Below are 20,533 nucleotides of genomic sequence, written 5' to 3' on the forward strand. Positions count from 1 at the left end.
ACTCAGTTGGAACTAAAACCAGAAGAATCTGAGGACCAGTTGTATCCAATAGTATTATTACCATCATTGCAGCATACCTTGAAATTGAAGATATTGCTTGATGGAGATGAAGAAAAGCATTCTGTTGCCTCTTCTGCAACTGTAGAAATATTGTACTTATGCTTTAGCTAACTGTGATGTCGGATGGCAAACCTTAAAAGTTCATCTTTAATTTATGCAACACCACATTTAAAACAATCGAGAATTAAGAATATTTAACTATGTCATATAGGTTATATGAGGCGGGCATATATAATAAACAAACGATAACTTGAGATTTGTTTTCGTAGCAGTGCCAGTAGCTGAGAGACTACAAACTCCGGGTGAGATTTTGTGCAAACAGCAGATCCCACAAGAAAATAGTCTGAACACGAAGTAGGCTATAATAATACAGGGTTTTATTTATTCATGCTTCTCTCATGCAGTGGTTTCATTTGAATGGTAGTTTTACTTTAATTTGTAAATTCTGTGACATTTTAATTAAGATGCGTATTTGTCCCAGTGCTAAACAAAACAATTGCGTTGTGTTCAGTTTTGCCAAGATCATACTATTGCTACTGCATCATACAGATCAGCTGCATAAGAACAGAATAAGTTAAAATAAATAAATAAATAAAATTGCATAAGTGGCTTATGAACAGTAAGTGCAAAACATTCTTATTATATTAAGTTAAAGCTGCCAAATGTTAAATTCATATGTTTTTACTGTGAGGGAAATAGTGGCGGGCCCTTTAAGAAATGGCGCCCGCATAGGAAAAACTACACGTCCCAGACTGCTCAGCGCCATCATTAGACAGGGGGTGGGGCTGAGCAGTACAAAGGCAGCAGAGCAGAACAATCGGGGTGTTGTTGTAGAGAACACCGCTACCGGGAATTCTGCTGTGTCTTTGCTTTACTACGAAGGGTTTAGTAAGTACTTGGCAATACACTGTTAGCTTTAGCTGCAAAGTATAGTTAGCTTCTTATACTTGTGAAGAAGTTTGAGTTTGTTTATTTGGTTGATTTGTTTTGTGTACACCGCCGTGCTACCTTTAAGTACGCCCTGTGTTTTGACTGCTTCGGCAGCGAAGCCCTTACAAAGGGACACTGTAATCTGTGGGCTGGAAAAAAGAACCGTGGGACAGAGAAACAGGACACGAGCTTGGGGCACTGTTTATTGTACAACCATTGTTCCAATTATTGTTGCAACTTGCCGGTCCTGGACAAGGAGATGTGTGGGTGTAGCTGCCCTGCTTGCCACCACAGGCCGAAGCAGTCAGCATTTCTTCGGCCTGGCTTCACCGCGTTTTCCATGGAACTCCACTTGGCAGTAGCGAGGCTGCTGCTGCCAGCCCTCAGGATCACCACCTCATACTTACCTGCAATCCTGGGTTCTCCTGTTGTGGGAACCTTCACCTCCACACACCTACGTTCTTGACGTTCTCCTGTTGTGGGAACAATCACCTCCACCTACCGACGTTCCTGACGTTCCCTGTTGTGGGAACCATCACCTCCACTGACCTACGTTCTTGGTGCTCTCCAGTAGAGGGAGCCCCGACCTCCACTCACCTGCGTTCCTGGCGTCCTCCAGTAGGGGGAGCCACCGACCGTCATCTACTTCCTGGACTTACCTGGCTTCTGGTCGAAGTGAAGTGCGGTATTTAATTGCCCATACAGGGCGTGTCCAAACCGTAAAAGTTGTGTTTTTTGTAAATATTGTAAATAAAGATACTCCCCTTTGGAATACAATGAGTCCGTCACAGTCTGTGAAGCAAAAAAGGTACGCCCTAGTGATGAACACAACCCAGTCGTTTACATTACGTAGCATGTATCAAACTGTACCGAGTTTTGTTTTATTTGCTATTTATTAGCTATTAGCTATTTTCTTGAGTTCTCAGTACAATTGCTGGAAGTGTACTCAGCATACATCTAGTGTGAAAGAGAAACGATCTGAGGATGTTTCCCCTGAAAAGCACTGAGGACACTTGGTAAGCATACCGTACTCGGTACACTTACAAGTGTTCCCAGTGTGAAAAGGGGGTTAGAGGATGTGGTAAATCAATAAAAATACAATAAAAAGACTCACCGTGTATTGTAATAACAGTATTGCACATTCTTTTCTAACAATGCTACTTGGCAACTGCAAACTGGAACACTAGCTGGACTGGAGTTACAACATTACAGAAGGGTTTAGCTGTCCATCACCAGCAGCACCCGAAACCAGTGGTTTTCAACCTGTGGTACATGACAGGTTCACAACTGGTACACACTGGCAGTCAGTATCTTTATGATGATGTGATTCAACAAACTACAACACTCCCTTAATCTCTCTCTCGTAATGCATTAATCTGTACCACTGAGCCACTGATAAAAAAAAAAACAGGAGTCAAAGCCTGTCTAATAAATTACAATGAGAGGTATTTATTGTGAACTTTCAAAGTTACTGCTACACTGTGTTTGCAGTGTCAATAATTAGAGGAAGCTGCTGCCAGGTCTTCACTGATACCTTGCTGAAAAAATACATGGAAATCCTTTGTAATGGAGTGGAGTAGGTCTGGGTTTTCTGTTGGCAATTTAAGGAGGTTGCTTGCAGCACGTAGTTACTGGTACACCTGGTCGTCCCTGCTGAAAACATTGGAACTTGAGATGAAAAGGTTGAATACCACTGGTCTAAATAATACAGTCGCTTGACATTTATTACAATTCATGCATTATGTACAAGGCACACACATGAAATGCGCGTCCCATCCTTCATCAGAAGACCCGGGAGGCTACTGGCTAGAACCTAAAGAGGCGGAACGGCGTTCCAGACTTTTCCCCCACAGTTTAACCTCTGATTATTCTGTGCTCTGAGGCCCACACTGTCATTGTGTTTCACCCCACACTGTCACTGTATCTCACCCCACACTGTGTGTATCGCACCCCACACTGTGTGTATCACACCTCACATTGTGTCACTGTATCTCACCCCACACTGTGTGTATCGCACCTCACATTGTGTCACTGTATCTCACCCCACACTGTGTGTATCTCACCTCACATTGTGTCACTGTATCACACCCCACACTGTGTGTATCACACCCCACACTGTGTGTATCGCACCTCACATTGTGTCACTGTATCTCACCCCACACTGTGTGTATCTCACCTCACATTGTGTCACTGTATCTCAACCCACACTGTGTGTATCACACCTCACATTGTGTCACTGTATCTCAACCCACAGTGTGTCACTGTATCTCACCCAACACTGTGTGTATCGCACCTCACATTGTGTAACTGTATCTCACCCCACAGTGTGTCACTGTATCTCACCCAACACTGTGTGTATCGCACCTCACATTGTGTCACTGTAATTCACCCCACACTGTGTGTATCTCACCTCACATTCTGTCACTGTATCTCACCCCACACTGTGTGTATCACACCTCACATTGTGTCACTGTATCTCAACCCACACTGTGTGTATCACACCTCACATTGTGTCACTGTATCTCACCCCACACTGTGTGTATCACACCTCACATTCTGTCACTGTATCTCACCCCACACTGTGTGTATCACACCTCACATTGTGTCACTGTATCTCACCCCACACTGTGTGTATCACACCTCACATTCTGTCACTGTATCTAACCCCACACTGTGTGTATCACACCTCACATTCTGTAACTGTATCTCAACCCACACTGTGTGTATCACACCTCACATTGTGTAACTGTATCTCACCCCACACTGTGTGTATCACACCTCACATTGTGTAACTGTATCTCACCCCACACTGGTTGTATCACACCTCACATTGTGTAACTGTATCTCACCCCACACTGTGTGTATCACACCTCACATTCTGTCACTGTATCTCACCCCACACTGTGTGTATCACACCTCACATTGTGTAACTGTATCTCACCCCACACTGTGTGCATCACACCTCACATTCTGTCACTGTATCTAACCCCACACTGTGTGTATCACACCTCACATTCTGTAACTGTATCTCAACCCACACTGTGTGTATCACACCTCACATTGTGTAACTGTATCTCACCCCACACTGTGTGTATCACACCTCACATTGTGTAACTGTATCTCACCCCACACTGGTTGTATCACACCTCACATTGTGTAACTGTATCTCACCCCACACTGTGTGTATCACACCTCACATTGTGTCACTGTAATTCACCCCACACTGTGTGTATCTCACCTCACATTCTGTCACTGTATCTCACCCCACACTGTGTGTATCACACCTCACATTGTGTAACTGTATCTCACCCCACACTGTGTGTATCACACCTCACATTGTGTCACTGTATCTCACCCCACACTGTGTGTATCACACCTCACATTCTGTCACTGTCTCTCACCCCACACTGTGTGTATCACACCTCACATTGTGTCACTGTATCTCACCCCACACTGTGTATCACACCTCACATTCTGTCACTGTATCTAACCCCACACTGTGTGTATCACACCTCACATTCTGTAACTGTATCTCAACCCACACTGTGTGTATCACACCTCACATTGTGTAACTGTATCTCACCCCACACTGTGTGTATCACACCTCACATTGTGTAACTGTATCTCACCCCACACTGGTTGTATCACACCTCACATTGTGTAACTGTATCTCACCCCACACTGTGTGTATCACACCTCACATTCTGTCACTGTATCTCACCCCACACTGTGTGTATCACACCTCACATTGTGTAACTGTATCTCACCCCACACTGTGTGCATCACACCTCACATTCTGTCACTGTATCTAACCCCACACTGTGTGTATCACACCTCACATTCTGTAACTGTATCTCAACCCACACTGTGTGTATCACACCTCACATTGTGTAACTGTATCTCACCCCACACTGTGTGTATCACACCTCACATTGTGTAACTGTATCTCACCCCACACTGGTTGTATCACACCTCACATTGTGTAACTGTATCTCACCCCACACTGTGTGTATCACACCTCACATTGTGTAACTGTATCTCAACCCACACTGTGTGTATCACACCTCACATTCTGTCACTGTATCTCAACCCACACTGTGTGTTTTCTCTACAACAGCAAGAGAACATTCAAAGAGGAGGTTAAATGTTTAAGAGATACAAATGACAAAATCATAGACGAAGAAAAAAAATAGAAAAAATATTAAATGATTACTTTTCACAAGTTTTTACAAAGGAGGACACGGACAACATGCCCCACATGTCAGCCTGTTCCTATCCAGTTTTAAATAACTTTAGCATCACCGAGGCAGAAGTGTTAAAGGGATTAGAAGCTCTTAAACAAATCCCCTGGGCCGGATGAGATCCTCCCAATAGTACTCAAAGAAATGAAAGAAGTTATTTACAAACCGCTAACCAAGATCATGCAACAGTCTCTTGACACAGGGGTTGTACCGACAGAGTGGAAAATTGCAAACGTAATACCGATCCACAAAAAGGGAGACAAAACCGAACCAGGTAACTACAGACCAATAAGCCTGACTTCTATTATATGTAAACTTATGGAAACTATAATAAGATCCAAAATGGAAAATTACCTATATGGTAACAATATCCTGGGAGACAGCCAGCATGCAACATCGATAATGGATAATTGCAAAGCATATGACATGATTTATTTAGATTTCCAGAAAGCTTTTGACAAAGTCCCGCATAAAAGATTAATTCTCAAACTGAACACAGTAGGGATTCAAGGAAATGCATGCACATGGATTAGGGAGTGGCTAACATGTAGAAAACAGAATTGTAAACTTGTTTTATTTTCTGGAAGGATAATCCGCCCCTAACCAATACGTCATCAGCAAGCGCATAAAAGCTCTGTGTGTTATTGTTTCGGCTGCTCAGTCAGCGCTGGGTAGCCGAAACAGGAGTCGACCGCTTAGAGCCTGGAGGAAGGGCTGCCCTTAGCCATGGATTCCCTGAGGTTTCCTCCTAAGAATTAAAAATATGTGAGTAGGAGGTTTTTTCTTACCTGAGTGCTGAGCGGTTCGTATTTAGTTCTGCGGAGTGCGTGGTCAGGTTGGAGAGGCTGGGCTGTCTCCCCAGCGCAGTCATGCTCTGGGTGACGGGCCATGTCTCAGTTGCTGATTTTCATTAAATTCAGTATTTGTGGGTAGGTGGCAGAGTGCCACTGTGGAGCGTGTTAATTATTTATTATTATTCATTCATGGTTTGGCGGCACTGGGATGCATGTAACTGTTCATGTATTTCCAGCCGGCCTCGTGCAGGTAGCCGTCGGGCACTCAAGGACAAGATCTCCAGACAAATTTATCTTTCATCGGGCCCTGAGTGTCCTCCACAGTCATCGGGCCCTGAGTGCCCTTCACAATCCATAAATCATCTGCAATTGCAATTGCAATCTTCATCATTCATTCATTGCCATTCACTGAAGCGGATTCTCTGTACTGAAAGTACTGATTAGAGGAGAAACCTCAAAATGGAGTAAGGTAACCAGTGGAGTACCACAGGGATCAGTATTAGGTCCTCTGCTATTCCTAATCTACATTAATGACTTGGATTCTGGTATAGTAAGCAAACTTGTTAAATTTGCAGATGACACAAAAATAGGAGGACTGGCAAACACTGTTGCAGCAGCAAAGGTCATTCAAAATGATTTAGACAAGATTAAAAAATGGGCAGACACGTGGCAAATGACATTTAATAGAGAAAAGTGTAAGGTACTGCACGCAGGCAATAAAAATGTGCATTATAAATATCATATGGGAGATACTGAAATTGAAGAAAGAATCTATGAAAAAGACCTATGAGTTTATGTTGACTCAGAAATGTCTTCATCTAGACAATGTGGGCAAGCTGTAAAAAAGGCCAACAAGATGCTCGGTTATATTGTGAAAAGTGTTGAATTTAAATCAAGGGAAGTAATGTTAAAACTTTACAATGCATTAGTAAGACCTCATCTTGAATATTGTGTTCAGTTCTGGTCACCTCGCTACAAAAGGATATTGCTGCTCTAGAAAGAGTGCAAAGAAGAGCGACCAGAATTATTCCGGGTTTAAAAGGCATGTCATATCCAGACAGGCTCAAAGAATTGAATCTATTCAGTCTTGAACAAAGAAGACTACGCGGCGATCTGATTCAAGCATTCAAAATTCTAAAAGGTATTGACAATGTTGACCCAAGGGACTTGTTCGACCTGATAAAAAGAAACAAGGACCAGGGGTCACAAATGGAGATTAGACAAAGGGGCATTCAGAACAGAAAATAGGAGGCACTTCTTTACACAGAGAATTGTGAGGGTCTGGAACCAACTCCCCAGTAATGTTGTTGAAGCCGACACCCTGGGAACCTTCAAGAAGCTGCTTGATGAGATTCTAGGATCAATAAGCTACTAACAACCAAACGAGCAAGATGGGCCTCCTCTCGTTTGTAACCTTTCTTATGTTCTTATGTTCAAGCTACCAAATTAATATAAAGAACAAAACAAGAAAACCAGTAGTAACAATCTGGAATATAAACCATTTTGAAAAAATGTAAATTATATTTTCAATACAATAACTTAGATAACATCTAGTTGGAAGAGGTAATGGCATTCAGGCAAATACCCTTGGTAGGTACAAGTGGCACAATGTAGTTGATGATGTCAGAGCTTGGGTCCGCTGTGGTCCATAAGATGTGCAACTCTCGTCTAAGACCAGAATAACATGAGCAGGGTGGGAGTGCCTGCTCATAAACTTCATTGTAGACCTGTACAGATCTGGGGGTTACATGAGGTTTTATTGATGATTGAAGTCAACATGCCATGAGGAGAATCTGAAGTATTCCGATAGAAAATAGTTGTAAGAGACAATTAATGATTTAAAAATGTATATAGTTTTTATAATTGCATTACAACTTATTGAACTATTCACTTTATATCTAATGGATGAAGAGTATCAAGAATGTGAAAAATATTTTAAAAACACAGCTGCTGAGGTATGTAAGATCTTTTTAGATTGAAAAAAATAAAAAATGCTAACCACTATAGGAGCCATCCACCAGAGTCTCCCTGCATTCATTTTGTAATGCCACTCTGAGCTTCTCTCTGGGATTGCTGATGACCATGTTGCAATTTGTAACTTCTTTGGATGTCAAGATACATATCCAGGACATGGCATCATTTCTGTTGTCTCCCAAAACACAGTGAATCTGAAGATCTGACAATGAAATGTGACTTAAACAGAGATATTTTTAAAAGGGTGAAAAAGTAATACACCGTAATATGTAATCATGTGTTAATTTTGAGATCAGATCAGAAGCAGTTATGACATTAGCAAACGTTTACAATAGCAACCATTACTTGTAATTCAGGTAACAATGGAAAATGACATAATGTGTCCAGATAATGATCAAAATGGCAAATATTTTAACATACAATTAAATAATTAATAATTTAACATACAATTAAATACTTTGAAATAAACTTAAAATTTAAAAAAGGTAGAAAAACAAACAAACAAACATATGAACATGTTAGTAAGAACACAGTAAAGTTAATGAACAAACAACAATATAAACCAGAGGCTACTTTCACACATCAATTCTATGTGCTGTCTCAGTTTACTTCCATAATATATATATATATATATATATATATATATATATATATATATATATATATATATATATATATATATATATATATTACACACACACCGGTCAAATGTTTTAGAACACCTCCATTTTTCCAGTTTTTATTGAAATTTACGAAGTTTAATGTCTCAGTGTACACTGAAAATAAAGCATAGAACAAATAAACAATTGGAGATAAAAAAGAAATCATGGAATCGTTTTGTTTAACAAAATTTAATCTAAATTTTTGCCACCTTTTGCAGATATAACAGCCGAACACACTCGTGGCATTCTTTCTACAATGGAAATAAAATATTGTTCGGAAAGTTCTTCCCAACACTGTTGCAGAAGTTCCCACAAATGTGTTGCACTTGTAGGTTGCTTTGCTTTCACCCTTCTGTCCAGTTCATCCCAAACCAGCTCGATGGGGTTTAAGTCTGGAGACTCTGCTGGCCATTCCATGATTTGAGGCCTACTGTCTTGTTCTTTTCTTCTAAGGTAGTTCTGACATAGACTAGAGTTATGTTTTGGGTCATTATCTTGCTGTAGGATGAACCCATGACCAACTAGGCGTATACCAGAGGGTATTGCATGGCGCTGCAAAATGCTGTGGTAGGAGTTTTGGTTCAGGGTGCCACTCACTCTGTGCAAGTCGCCGACTCTGGATCCAGCAAAAGAGCCCCAGACCATCACGCTTCCTCCTCCATGTTTGACAGTTGGTGTCACACACCGAGGAACCATCCTTTCGCCTACTTGACGGCGTACAAAAACCCTGCGTGATGAACCGAAGATTTCAAATTGATTCATCGGTCCATAAGACCTTCTTCCAGTCTTCAGTAGTCCACTGGCGGTGCTTCATGGACCAGGCAAGCCTCTTTTTCTTATTTTGCCATCTTAGCAATGGCTTTCTTACTGCCACTCGAACTGTCAAACCTGCAGCTCGAAGTTTTCTCTTCACAGTTGAAACTGAGACTTGCTTACTTCGACCAGTGTTAAGCTGTGCTTGAAGCTGTTGTCCTGAGAGCCTCCTATCACGCAAGCTGTTGACTTTCAGAAACTTGTCGTCTGATTCTGTTGTGGCTTTGGGTCTGCCAGACCTCTTCCTGTCAGAGTTTCCTCCAGTTTCCAAGTGCCTTTTGATGGTGTAGGAAACTGTACTCACTGACACCTTGGCTTTCTTTGCAATTTCTCTAAAGGAAAGACCTACACTTTTAAGGGTTATAATGGTCTGTTTGTCTTCCTTTGTTAATTGCCTTTTTCTCGCCATCATGAGAGCAATATACTACTTCCTGCAGTACAATACTGTCCAAATAATGCTTAAGAGGGTGTAGTAACACAGTCTGTTCCAACACTGCTTTTAAACAGACAGAGGGTTTGTAAGTAATCAACAAAAGTTGGGACACCTGTAGGAATTATTAGCATCAACTTTCAAGGCTTAATTTACTTCCATTGCTGCAGAACAGCTGTAAGTTGTTAACCCATTACTTGTTCCCTGAAAATGGCCTTTTTGTATAACTCTGAAATGTACATTATTTTTCACTAAAACACACACACTGAGACACACAGACACACTGAGATCTACACGCTTGCTCATCCTTCTCTAGGCGTGGGTGGGAGGTGGGGGTGGGGGGTACTCCAGGACCAGGGTTGAGCTCATCCTTCACTAGCACAGTGCCTGAGACAAATGCAAAAACTAATCTGCTCTGCCTCGCCTGCACAAACAAATATTATTAAAATACCAGCCTGGAGCTGCTAGCAAAGTGTTATTCATTTGCACCTATCGGCACCTCCCCTATAAAAATATACCATGGTACTTGTTCCAGTGGATTCTGGAACAAGGCACGTTATAATGTTATCAGTGTGAAAGTACAATGGTGTACTGAATAATATATGTATTGTATATGTATACCTATCCTATTTAGACCATCAATGTACTGTACTGTGTTATGGTCCTATAATACTGTATCACCATAGTACAGCATTTTATTTTTTTATTTCTAAAAAGTATCATGGTATCTAATTGCAACACCATACTGTGGTGCTATGTCTAGTGCTATGGTATAGTGTAGCTGTATACCATTGTGTTATTATGGTTGTACTGCATTATAGTACCATAATAGGTCATTGTCCATTGGTGGTATAGGTTGTATACATATATTATACAGCACCATTGAACTTTAACACTGTTACCATCATACCTTGTTCCAAAATCCAGTGGCACAGGAACCATGGTACATTGTTATAGGGTCTTGTCGAAAAGCAGCAATTTTTGTAGCAACAACCTGTCCGTTAGTTAACTGGCATAATAATGATTTGATAAATACATCAGAAACATTTATTAACACAGCTGCTCACTCAGGGCCTAGTATTGCTGTTTGACAGATACTACCCTTTATTAAGAGACCTGCACTCAAGGAACAGGCAAATTGCAGCCTGTGTGTCCAGCATCTGGTTGTTCAATAGCAGCCTCTTCTTAACACAGAGCCCCCCAATACATTTTCTATTTCTCTCCAGCATGCCTTCCTGTAATTATGTGTGTTTAAAATACACTGTAAAAGACTATAAGATGGATAATGAACAAAAGGAAGTACTTGAATTGAATTACAGTCTGTGACAGGAATGGCTGAGGGTCTGACGTCACGGCAGAAAAAGGGACAACAAAATAAAAAAGGTATGATGCAGTGGCGCGGGCGCCGTTTTATTTAAAGCAACCAAAAATAAAATAAATATTTCAAACAGAAAACACTCGCTCACAGAGCAAAATAAAAGGTTAAACAGAAACAAATCAAGAACACAAAATCCAAAATAAATAAACCATACAGGTCAGGCTGGGCAGTCGCTGTCACTGTTCCTGTATGCTATGATTTAGTTTCGTTTTTAAATAAACCTTCTCTCGCTCTCCGTCTCTCTGCTCTCTCTGCTCGCTCTCTCCTCTCTATCACCCACCCTGAACTAGAGAGCTGCAGGCTTTTATATCATGGCCGAGGGGTTTAACTAATTAGTAAATCATCCTATTACCCCTCGGCCACAATCTGTACGGGTTTATTAATTATTACTCCTGGCAGAGGACGAGCACCGATCTCGCCTCTGCCAGGACACGTTGTAAAAATAAACAAAACAATAACACGGCGCTACGCCGTCATTTAATCAAAACAATAAAACATACGGCGCTCGCCGACATAAATACAATACACTAAGAATAAATAAACAATACAAAACAATCTGCACAGGGGCGGAGGGGGAGACCCCGATCTAAAATAAATAAACAATGTACAGGGCTGCTCGCCCTGTTACATATCCCCCTCCTTGTGCGAAGCACACATGGCCCCAACGGCCACCTCCCCCCTCAGTCTCAATGTCCCGGAAGAGGGGGAAGCAAGTTGTTTCCGGGGGGTGGCCATGGTGGAATCTCCGGCACCCCCCAATTTTTCGTGGCCGGCAGCTCCCTCTTCCGGGGCTCCCTCCACACTCTCTCCTGCCGCGAAAGTGCGGCTGGGGGAGCTGGTCTCCTGACCTTCCCCCTCCTCTTCATGGCCAGCAGTTCCCCTCCGTGGGGCTCTGACCACCCAAACTCCTGCCGCGAAAGTGCGGCTGGGGGATCTGGTCTCCTGACCTCCCCCCCTTTCTTGATGGCCGGCAGCTCCCCTCCGTGGGTCTCCGACCACAGTGTAGGGACCCCAGGTGAAGCAGGATCCCTGGCGACCCCAGGCGACGGCAGCGGACCCTCGGGAGGCGACGGCAGCGGACCCTCGGGAGGCGATGGCAGCGGACCCTCGGGAGGCGACGGCAGCGGACCCTCGGGAGGCGACGCAGGACCGGCAGCAACCCTAGGAGATGCAAGGGAGACACAGGCGACCCTAGGCGATGCCGACGGCGGGAGGGGAGCCCCTGGCCATGAAGGCGGCAGCAGGAGCTCCACTTCTCCCAATGGTGGTGGTGGAGGTAGAGGTAGCTCCTGCTCCTCTCCTCCTGACGGTAAAGGCGGCAGGGGCTCCTCCTCTTCTGGCAGCCAAGGCGGCAGGGGCTTCTCCCCTTCTGGCGGCCAAGGCGGCAGGGGCTCCTCCCCTTCTGGCGGCCAAGGCTCCTCCCCTTCAGGCTGCCAAGGCGGCAGGGGCTCCTCCCCTTCTGGCGGCCAAGGCGGCAGGGGCTCCTCCCCTTCTGGCGGCCAAGGCGGCAGGGCTTCCTCCCCTTCAGGCTGCGAAGGCGGCAGGGCTTCCTCCCCTTCAGGCTGCGAAAGCGGCAGGGCTTCCTCCCCTTCAGGCTGCGAAGGCGGCAGGTCTTCCTCCCCTTCAGGCGGCCAAGGCGGCAGGGCTTCCTCCCCTTCAGGCGGCCCAGGCGGCAGGGCTTCCTCCCCTTCAGGCGGCCAAGGCTCCTCCCCTTCAGGCTGCCAAGGCGGCAGGGGCTCCTCCCCTTCAGGCGGCCCAGGCGGCAGGGCTTCCTCCCCTTCTGGCGGCCAAGGCTCCTCCCCTTCAGGCTGCCAAGGCGGCAGGGGCTCCTCCCCTTCTGGCGGCCAAGGCGGCAGGGGCTCCTCCCCTTCTGGCGGCCAAGGCGGCAGGGCTTCCTCCCCTTCAGGCTGCGAAGGCGGCAGGGCTTCCGCCCCTTCAGGCTGCGAAAGCGGCAGGGCTTCCTCCCCTTCAGGCTGCGAAGGCGGCAGGTCTTCCTCCCCTTCAGGCGGCCAAGGCGGCAGGGCTTCCTCCCCTTCAGGCGGCCCAGGCGGCAGGGCTTCCTCCCCTTCAGGCGGCCCAGGCGGCAGGGCTTCCTCCCCTTCAGGCGGCCCAGGCGGCAGGGCTTCCTCCCCTTCAGGCTGTGAAGGCGGCTCCTCCCCTTCTGGCAGCGAAGGCGGCTCCTCCCCTTCTGGCAGCGAAGGCGGCTCCTTCCCTTCTGGCAGCGAAGGCGGCAGGGGTGCCTCCCCTTCTGGCTGCAACAGGGAAACCAGCAGGCATGTTCCCTCTGCTGGCGGTGGTGGTGGGAGCGATACGTCGTTCTCCCACGGCGGTGGAGGTGGAACCAGCAGGTATGCTCCCTCTGCTGGCGGAGGTGGGAGCGACTCACAGTCCTCCCACGGAGACGGAGGTGGCACCAGCAGGTACTCTCCCTCTGCTGGCGGAGGTGGGAGAGACACCCAGTCCTCCCAGGGCGGTGGAGGTGGCACCAGCAGGAACTCTCCCTCTGCTGGCAGGTACCTGGGCTGTGGACCTTCGGCCTTCCCCTTCTTGGGCCGTGGACGCACCGACTCCCCCCTCTTGGGCCGTGGACACACCGACTCCCCCCTCTTGGGCCGTGGACGCACCGACTCCCCCCTCTTGGGCCGTGGACGCACCGACTCCTCCCTTTTAGGCGCAGGACGTTCGGGCTCCTCCCTTTTAGGCGCAGGACGTTCAGGCTCCTCCCACTCCAGGTCCGTATCTTTGAAGACCTCCAGGCAGTGGTGCTCCTCATGCCCGTATCTCATGCAGTTGGTGCACCACTCCTCTTCCCCTCGTTCCACTTTTCCTCTCTGCCTCCTCCTCCTCCTCCTCACCTCTGTCTGTGTCCCCTCCTCCTGCCATATGGGGAAGGTGCCAGGGGAAATGTGCCATGGCTCCCCACAGTTAAAACACCACTCCTCCCCTAACAGGCAGGTATGGCAGACTTGCTGCGGCTGTTGCTGCTGCAGCGGCTGCTGTCTCCTCATCCTTCTTCCTCCCATCTTCCTCTTCAGTCTCCTTTTCTTCACTCCACACACTCAAATAAATGAAAAAAAAATTAAAAAGATGCAGTACCCTCTTCTGCATGCGTCCTGGAGGCGCTGCGATCCCACCGCTGCCACCACGTGTGACAGGAATGGCTGAGGGTCTGACGTCACGGCAGAAGAAGGGACAACAAAATCAAAAAGGTATGATGCAGTGGCGCGGGCGCCGTTTTATTTAAAGCAACCAAAAATAAAATAAATATTTCAAACAGAAAACACTCGCTCACAGAGCAAAATAAAAGGTTAAATAAAAACAAATCACGAACACAAAATCCAAAATAAATAAACCATACAGGTCAGGCTGGGCAGTCGCTGTCACTGTTCCTGTATGCTATGATTTAGTTTTGTTTTTAAATAAACCTTCTCTCGCTCTCCGTCTCTCTGCTCTCTCTCTGCTCGCTCTCTCCTCTCTATCACCCACCCTGAACTAGAGAGCTGCAGGCTTTTATATCATGGCCGAGGGGTTTAACTAATTAGTAAATCATCCTATTACCCCTCGGCCACAATCTGCACGGGTTTATTAATTATTACGCCTGGCAGAGGACGAACACCGATCTCGCCTCTGCCAGGACACATTTTAAAAATAAACAAAACAATAACACGGCGCTACGCCGTCATTTAATCAAAACAATAAAACATACGGCGCTCGCCGACATAAATACAATACACTAAGAATAAATAAACAATACAAAACAATCTGCACAGGGGCGGAGGGGGAGACCCCGATCTAAAAATAAATAAACAATGTACAGGGCTGCTCGCCCTGTTACACAGTCATTTAGTTACTAATGCATTAACAAAGAAATCATTTTGTGAAAGCAGCAATGAATATGCCCATTTCTCCATTCCGTTTCAAAATGTTCTGTATCTGCGTCTCTCCAACACCAAATTTTTCAGTCATTTTCTGTCTTTCCAAGTTCAGTAACTTTAATTCTCTCATCAATGGTCAGATCCTTTCGTTTCTCCATGTTTTCTCTATTCCTTTACAAGAGAGCAACAGATAAAAGCCCATTAAAATGGTTGCGAGTCCATTGCTGGGCACGAAAATTGCGGTCACTGGTCGTGTTAGACAGGTGGTCTCTTAATACGGGTAAATAAAAGAAGAAATATCATTGTGTGGCACGAGGACGGAGTGCCTCGCAAGCCTTTATAGCCCCAACCTAAAAATGGCTAATATGTCACTCATTGTAACTAATGTAGTCTGCCAATTTATGCCACCCAGTGCTTTACAGGGCACTAGGACCCTAGATAAGATTAGATAAAATGTTAAAACTTTATCCCCTTCTAACCACAGGTTCAAATTCTGACTAGCTTAAAGCAGTTTGCATTGCCAAACCAAACCAAGCAAGAGTGCAAGAGACAGCTTTTAAAAGTAATTACAGCAATGGGTTTATTGCACGAAACAGTAGAACATACAGGGTAGAAAGACTCCACCACTTGGCTAGGAGCCAAAGTAACAAAGAAAAAGATAAACGGGGCTCCCTCTGTTGGCTCAGAGCCAAAGTAGCAAAAAAACAAAAATACACCACAAAAAATATAATGTTCAATCAAAAACACAGGAGTAAAGTGCAATTCATGTGCAAACGCATATCCAGCGTCCTCCCGTGGCAGACAGTCCGGCACCGGATAACCGAACATCTCCCCGATTGGAATCACAACTAAAGAAAATAAACAACAAAACACACAGGAATCAAACACAAATCCAAACCATAATTCTCGCTACAGTCGCTCCCACCCTATACTCCAGCTCCCCCTCCCTCACCTTCTATAGTTTGTGGGCTTGCTATAAAAACAGTGCAATAATGGCTATCTTTAATTTACATAAACAGACGAAGAAATGGAATCCAATTATGGCCAGACACAAAATACCAAAAACAGTAAAATACGCATCCAACGACAAACAACAAGACAAGGCTAAAAGTACGGGATTTTTCTTCCTCAAAAAAACGAAACTAGATTAGAATAGCACTTATCTCAGGTACACAATTCAATGTTAATTACATCAGTTCGGGGTTACTAAATGAATCGAAAGCTGCAGCACGCAAAGGAACAAACGTGTATGAAAAATAAAATTAAAATAAAAAAAGAGAAAACAACACATATTTAAATGCACACGTGGGTACATAATCCTGACACTAAATGAGAAATGCTGCAGCCCCATTCGTCACCCCGTGTGACAATTGGGATGAACTTAAAGTGTTCACATGAGCAGGTGGTCTTTAAATAAAGGTGAAGTGCCGCTTATTCAAGTTTACCATGGCAATACCCTTGTAAACTGTGGTAATAACACAGCATACCAGAGGAAATCATTGTAAATCACAGTCATTTAGAGTAAACCATGGTGAACGTGAATAAGGGTCACAGGATCAGGTTTGAATCCTTGGATATGAGGCTTAAAACAAACAACTTTTTCCTCTGGTAATAATTACAGTTTGATTATTTTTAATATAAAAAATGCAATTCTTGATATCAGAGTATTACAGAACGACGATAGTCACATTAGACACAGGAAAGGTGATTACGAACACAAAAGAAAGTAAAATAAACATGAAAAAGAAATAAATACAAAGTGTGAAATTAACCAGTCAGATAAAGCAAACGTGACTATTCCCTGTGTCTGGATCGTCTACAATGTGTCACACAGTGGTAGGGATGCACTTTGTTGTAGAGATACAGTGTAAAATACAGCAGAAATAATTTACACTAACTGAAACACGGGGTGTATAAAGAGGAGATATACTGAACCAGCAGAAAATAAAGTTAAACAACAAGGAAGCTAGCTCTGTAAACAAACAATAAAGCAAATAGGTACAGTAAATAAAAAGAAGAGGATCAGTAATACAAATCAAATAAATAAACAGCAATCAAAATAATGAGAAGAAACAATAATCGATGCTCAGGTCCTAGAAGACAAGAAACACAAAGAGTGAGACAGAACGGCATTTCAAACTGGAACCTAAATTGAAATAAATGAAAGTTTAAATGAACCATCCTTAGCTACAATGAATAATGGTGCTTAAATACCCGCATGCGCATCAAACAATTGGATTATATTAAGAATAAATTGCAGCCAGTCACTATTTTCTGTTTATTAATATTCAATCGTCAATATTATCATGCAAATACAATCAAAGCATCATCCCGTTGCTCTATTGATAAATTAATAGAATCGTACATTTAGACATAAACCCATTTAAAAACATCTTCATAAACAACCAGGTGAACCGGTTTACCTGATCAGTTTGTAGTTAAGAACGACCCCGGAAGACAAAAACAGACTCGGCATTCACCATTCCTCAAACTAGCTACCACATCCATTTTATATAAGAACATAAGAACATAAGAAAGTTTACAAACGACAGGAGGCCATTTGGCCCATCTTGCTCGTTTGGTTGTTAGTAGCTTATTGATCCCAGAATCTCATCAAGCAGCTTCTTGAAGGATCCCAGGGTGTCAGCTTCAACAACATTACTGGGGAGTTTGTTCCAGACCCTCACAATTCTCTGTGTAAAAAAGTGCCTCCTATTTTCTGTTCTGAATGCTCCTTTGTCTAATCTCCATTTGTGACCCCTGGTCCTTGTTTCTTTTTTCAGGTCGAAAAAGTCCCCTGGGTCGACATTGTCTATACCTTTTAGAATTTTGAATGTTTGAATCAGATCGTCGCGTAGTCTTCTTTGTTCAAGACTGAATAGATTCAATTCTTTTAGCCTGTCTGCACATGACATGCCTTTTAAACCCGGGATAATTCTGGTCGCTCTTCTTTGCACTCTTTGCAGCAATATCCTTTTTGTAGCGAGGTGACCAGAACTGAACACAATATTCTAGGTGAGGTCTTACTAATGCATTGTACAGTTTTAACATTACTTCCCTTGATTTAAATTCAACACTTCTCACAATATATCCGATCATCTTGTTGGCCTTTTTTATAGCTTCCCCACATTGTCTAGATGAAGACATTTCTGAGTCAACATAAACTCCTAGGTCTTTTTCATAGATTCCTAATTCAATTTCAGTATCTCCCATATGATATTTATAATGCACATTTGTATTGCCTGCATGCAGTACCTTACACTTTTCTCTATTAAATGTCATTTGCCATGTGTCTGCCCAGTTCTGAATCTTGTCTAGATCATTTTCAATGACCTTTGCTGCTGCAACAGTGTTTGCCACTTTTTTGTGTCATCTGCAAATTTAACAAGTTTGCTTACTATACCAGAATCTAAATCATTAATGTAGATTAGGAATAGCAGAGGACCTAATCCTGATCCCTGTGGTACACCAGTGGTTACCTCGCTCCATTTTGAAGTTTCTCCTCTAATTAGTACTTTCTGTTTTCTACATGTTAACCTCTCCCCAATACATGTGCATGCATTTCCTTGAATCCCTACTGCGTTCAGTTTGAGAATTAATCTTTTATGCGGGACTTTGTCAAAAGCTTTCTGGAAATCTAAATAAACCATGTCATATGCTTTGCAATTATCCATTATCGATGTTGCATCCTCAAATAGGGGTTCCTAGTATCTTCCTTTTGCATGTTCCTAGTGTCCCACATGTTACATTCCACCCCCGCTAAATGAATCAATGCCCCATCAATTACCCCAAGGAAACTTGCCAAGTGTGAAAACAAGCATAAGGGACATTGCTACAGTTGCTGGATAACCTGGACACAGGAAGATCTGTAACCTGATTTTTTACCTCCGCCCCTACCTGCTGGCCATGAGACATTGCAGCTTGTGGAAGATGATGAGGGTTGGGATGGAAGCCTGCTGTGGTCTCCTTTGTCCGTCTAGTTGGTTCATTCAATACAGGGAACTCCTCAATGTCAGGAACAAGCATCATCCTCTCTGCTGGGTTATCTTGTTGGTCAAGTGGCATCCACTGCACCTCTAAAATAATGGCATCCTCATCAGAATCACAATCCTCCATGCTAAAATAATCAAAGGGAATACCTGGATCTAAGACCTCATTCTCCTCTTCCCCGGGTAGTGAGCAGTGTGTTGAACACAGCTCAGCTCAGTCCGATGGACTTGCTTCACTGGCCAAGCGACCTCTACTGGAGCAATCGAATACACAGGTCCCTGGTCAGTGGGACATCGTACAACTCGGTAAAGGGTAGCGTTCCAGGTCCTGGATTTTATTGCGTCCTCTTCTCCAATGATCTTTCTGGTAAACAAGCTGGCCTTCCTAAAGCACAATCCCTCACCTTGTTGTTATGAGCCTTCCCCCTCTGCTGAGCTGTTGTTTCCATATGGTGTTTAGCACTTTGATACACAGATCTTCAGATTTTCCTGGTGTTCTGCCATCCAGTCTGTACCTCTGCCCCCTGCTGGCCTCTGGCCACATCCTCCAAACAAGAAGTCCATCCACGGTTAATTGAGGTTCTCTGCCAAACATTAAAACACAGGGAGACTGGCCAGTAGACTGATGTGGTGTGGTATTATATGCAAAGAGTACCTGTGGTAAACACTCTGTCCAGCATTGTTTCTTCTCAGAGGGGAGGGTGCGCAAAAGGTCATGTAAGGTCCCGTTGAAGCGTTCGCATTGACCGTTACCTTGCGGCCAATATGGAGTTGTCCTAGTCTTGTGAATGCTGTGCAGTTGGCACAGTTGTCGAATGAGTTCTCCCTCAAAACATCTGCCTTGATCAGAGTGAATCCTATCCCCCTGACGGAATAACTCCAGCACATCCCCGGACAGCTTTGATTAGACAAATTGTTAGTTGAATTGAGTGTTAATAAATTGAGTTGGAAAAAAGTAATGCAGACACAGGGGGGTCCCCAGGACCAGGATTGAGAACCACTGTTCTAAGGTATATATTAGTCTGTTTCAGAGAACTTTTGAATCCTCAGCAACTCACTGACCTGCCCAGTGGTGGTTACTTATGTTGTCTAAAGTGAACCCACCTGTTAAGCAGTGTGTGCTGGAAAGCCTGGTCAAAACATGGGTGAAGTAAGAGCGCCGTGGCGGTCTTACCTGACAGAGAGAGGTAGCAGGGTTGTGCTAGAGCAGCAGTGTGAGGTAGTGGTTAGAGGGCTCTGGACTCTTGACCCGGAGGAGGGTCGTGGGTTCAGCTCTTACTTTCACTAAAAACATAGTTTTTTGTATATAATAATATACTATTGTGGATATTAAGAATTGTATTTTTATATAAAAAATGAATACTGATAATTCTTGATATTCAGAATT

Source organism: Acipenser ruthenus, chromosome 42, assembly GCF_902713425.1.
Source record: "Acipenser ruthenus chromosome 42, fAciRut3.2 maternal haplotype, whole genome shotgun sequence".
NCBI classification, from domain to species: domain Eukaryota; kingdom Metazoa; phylum Chordata; class Actinopteri; order Acipenseriformes; family Acipenseridae; genus Acipenser; species Acipenser ruthenus.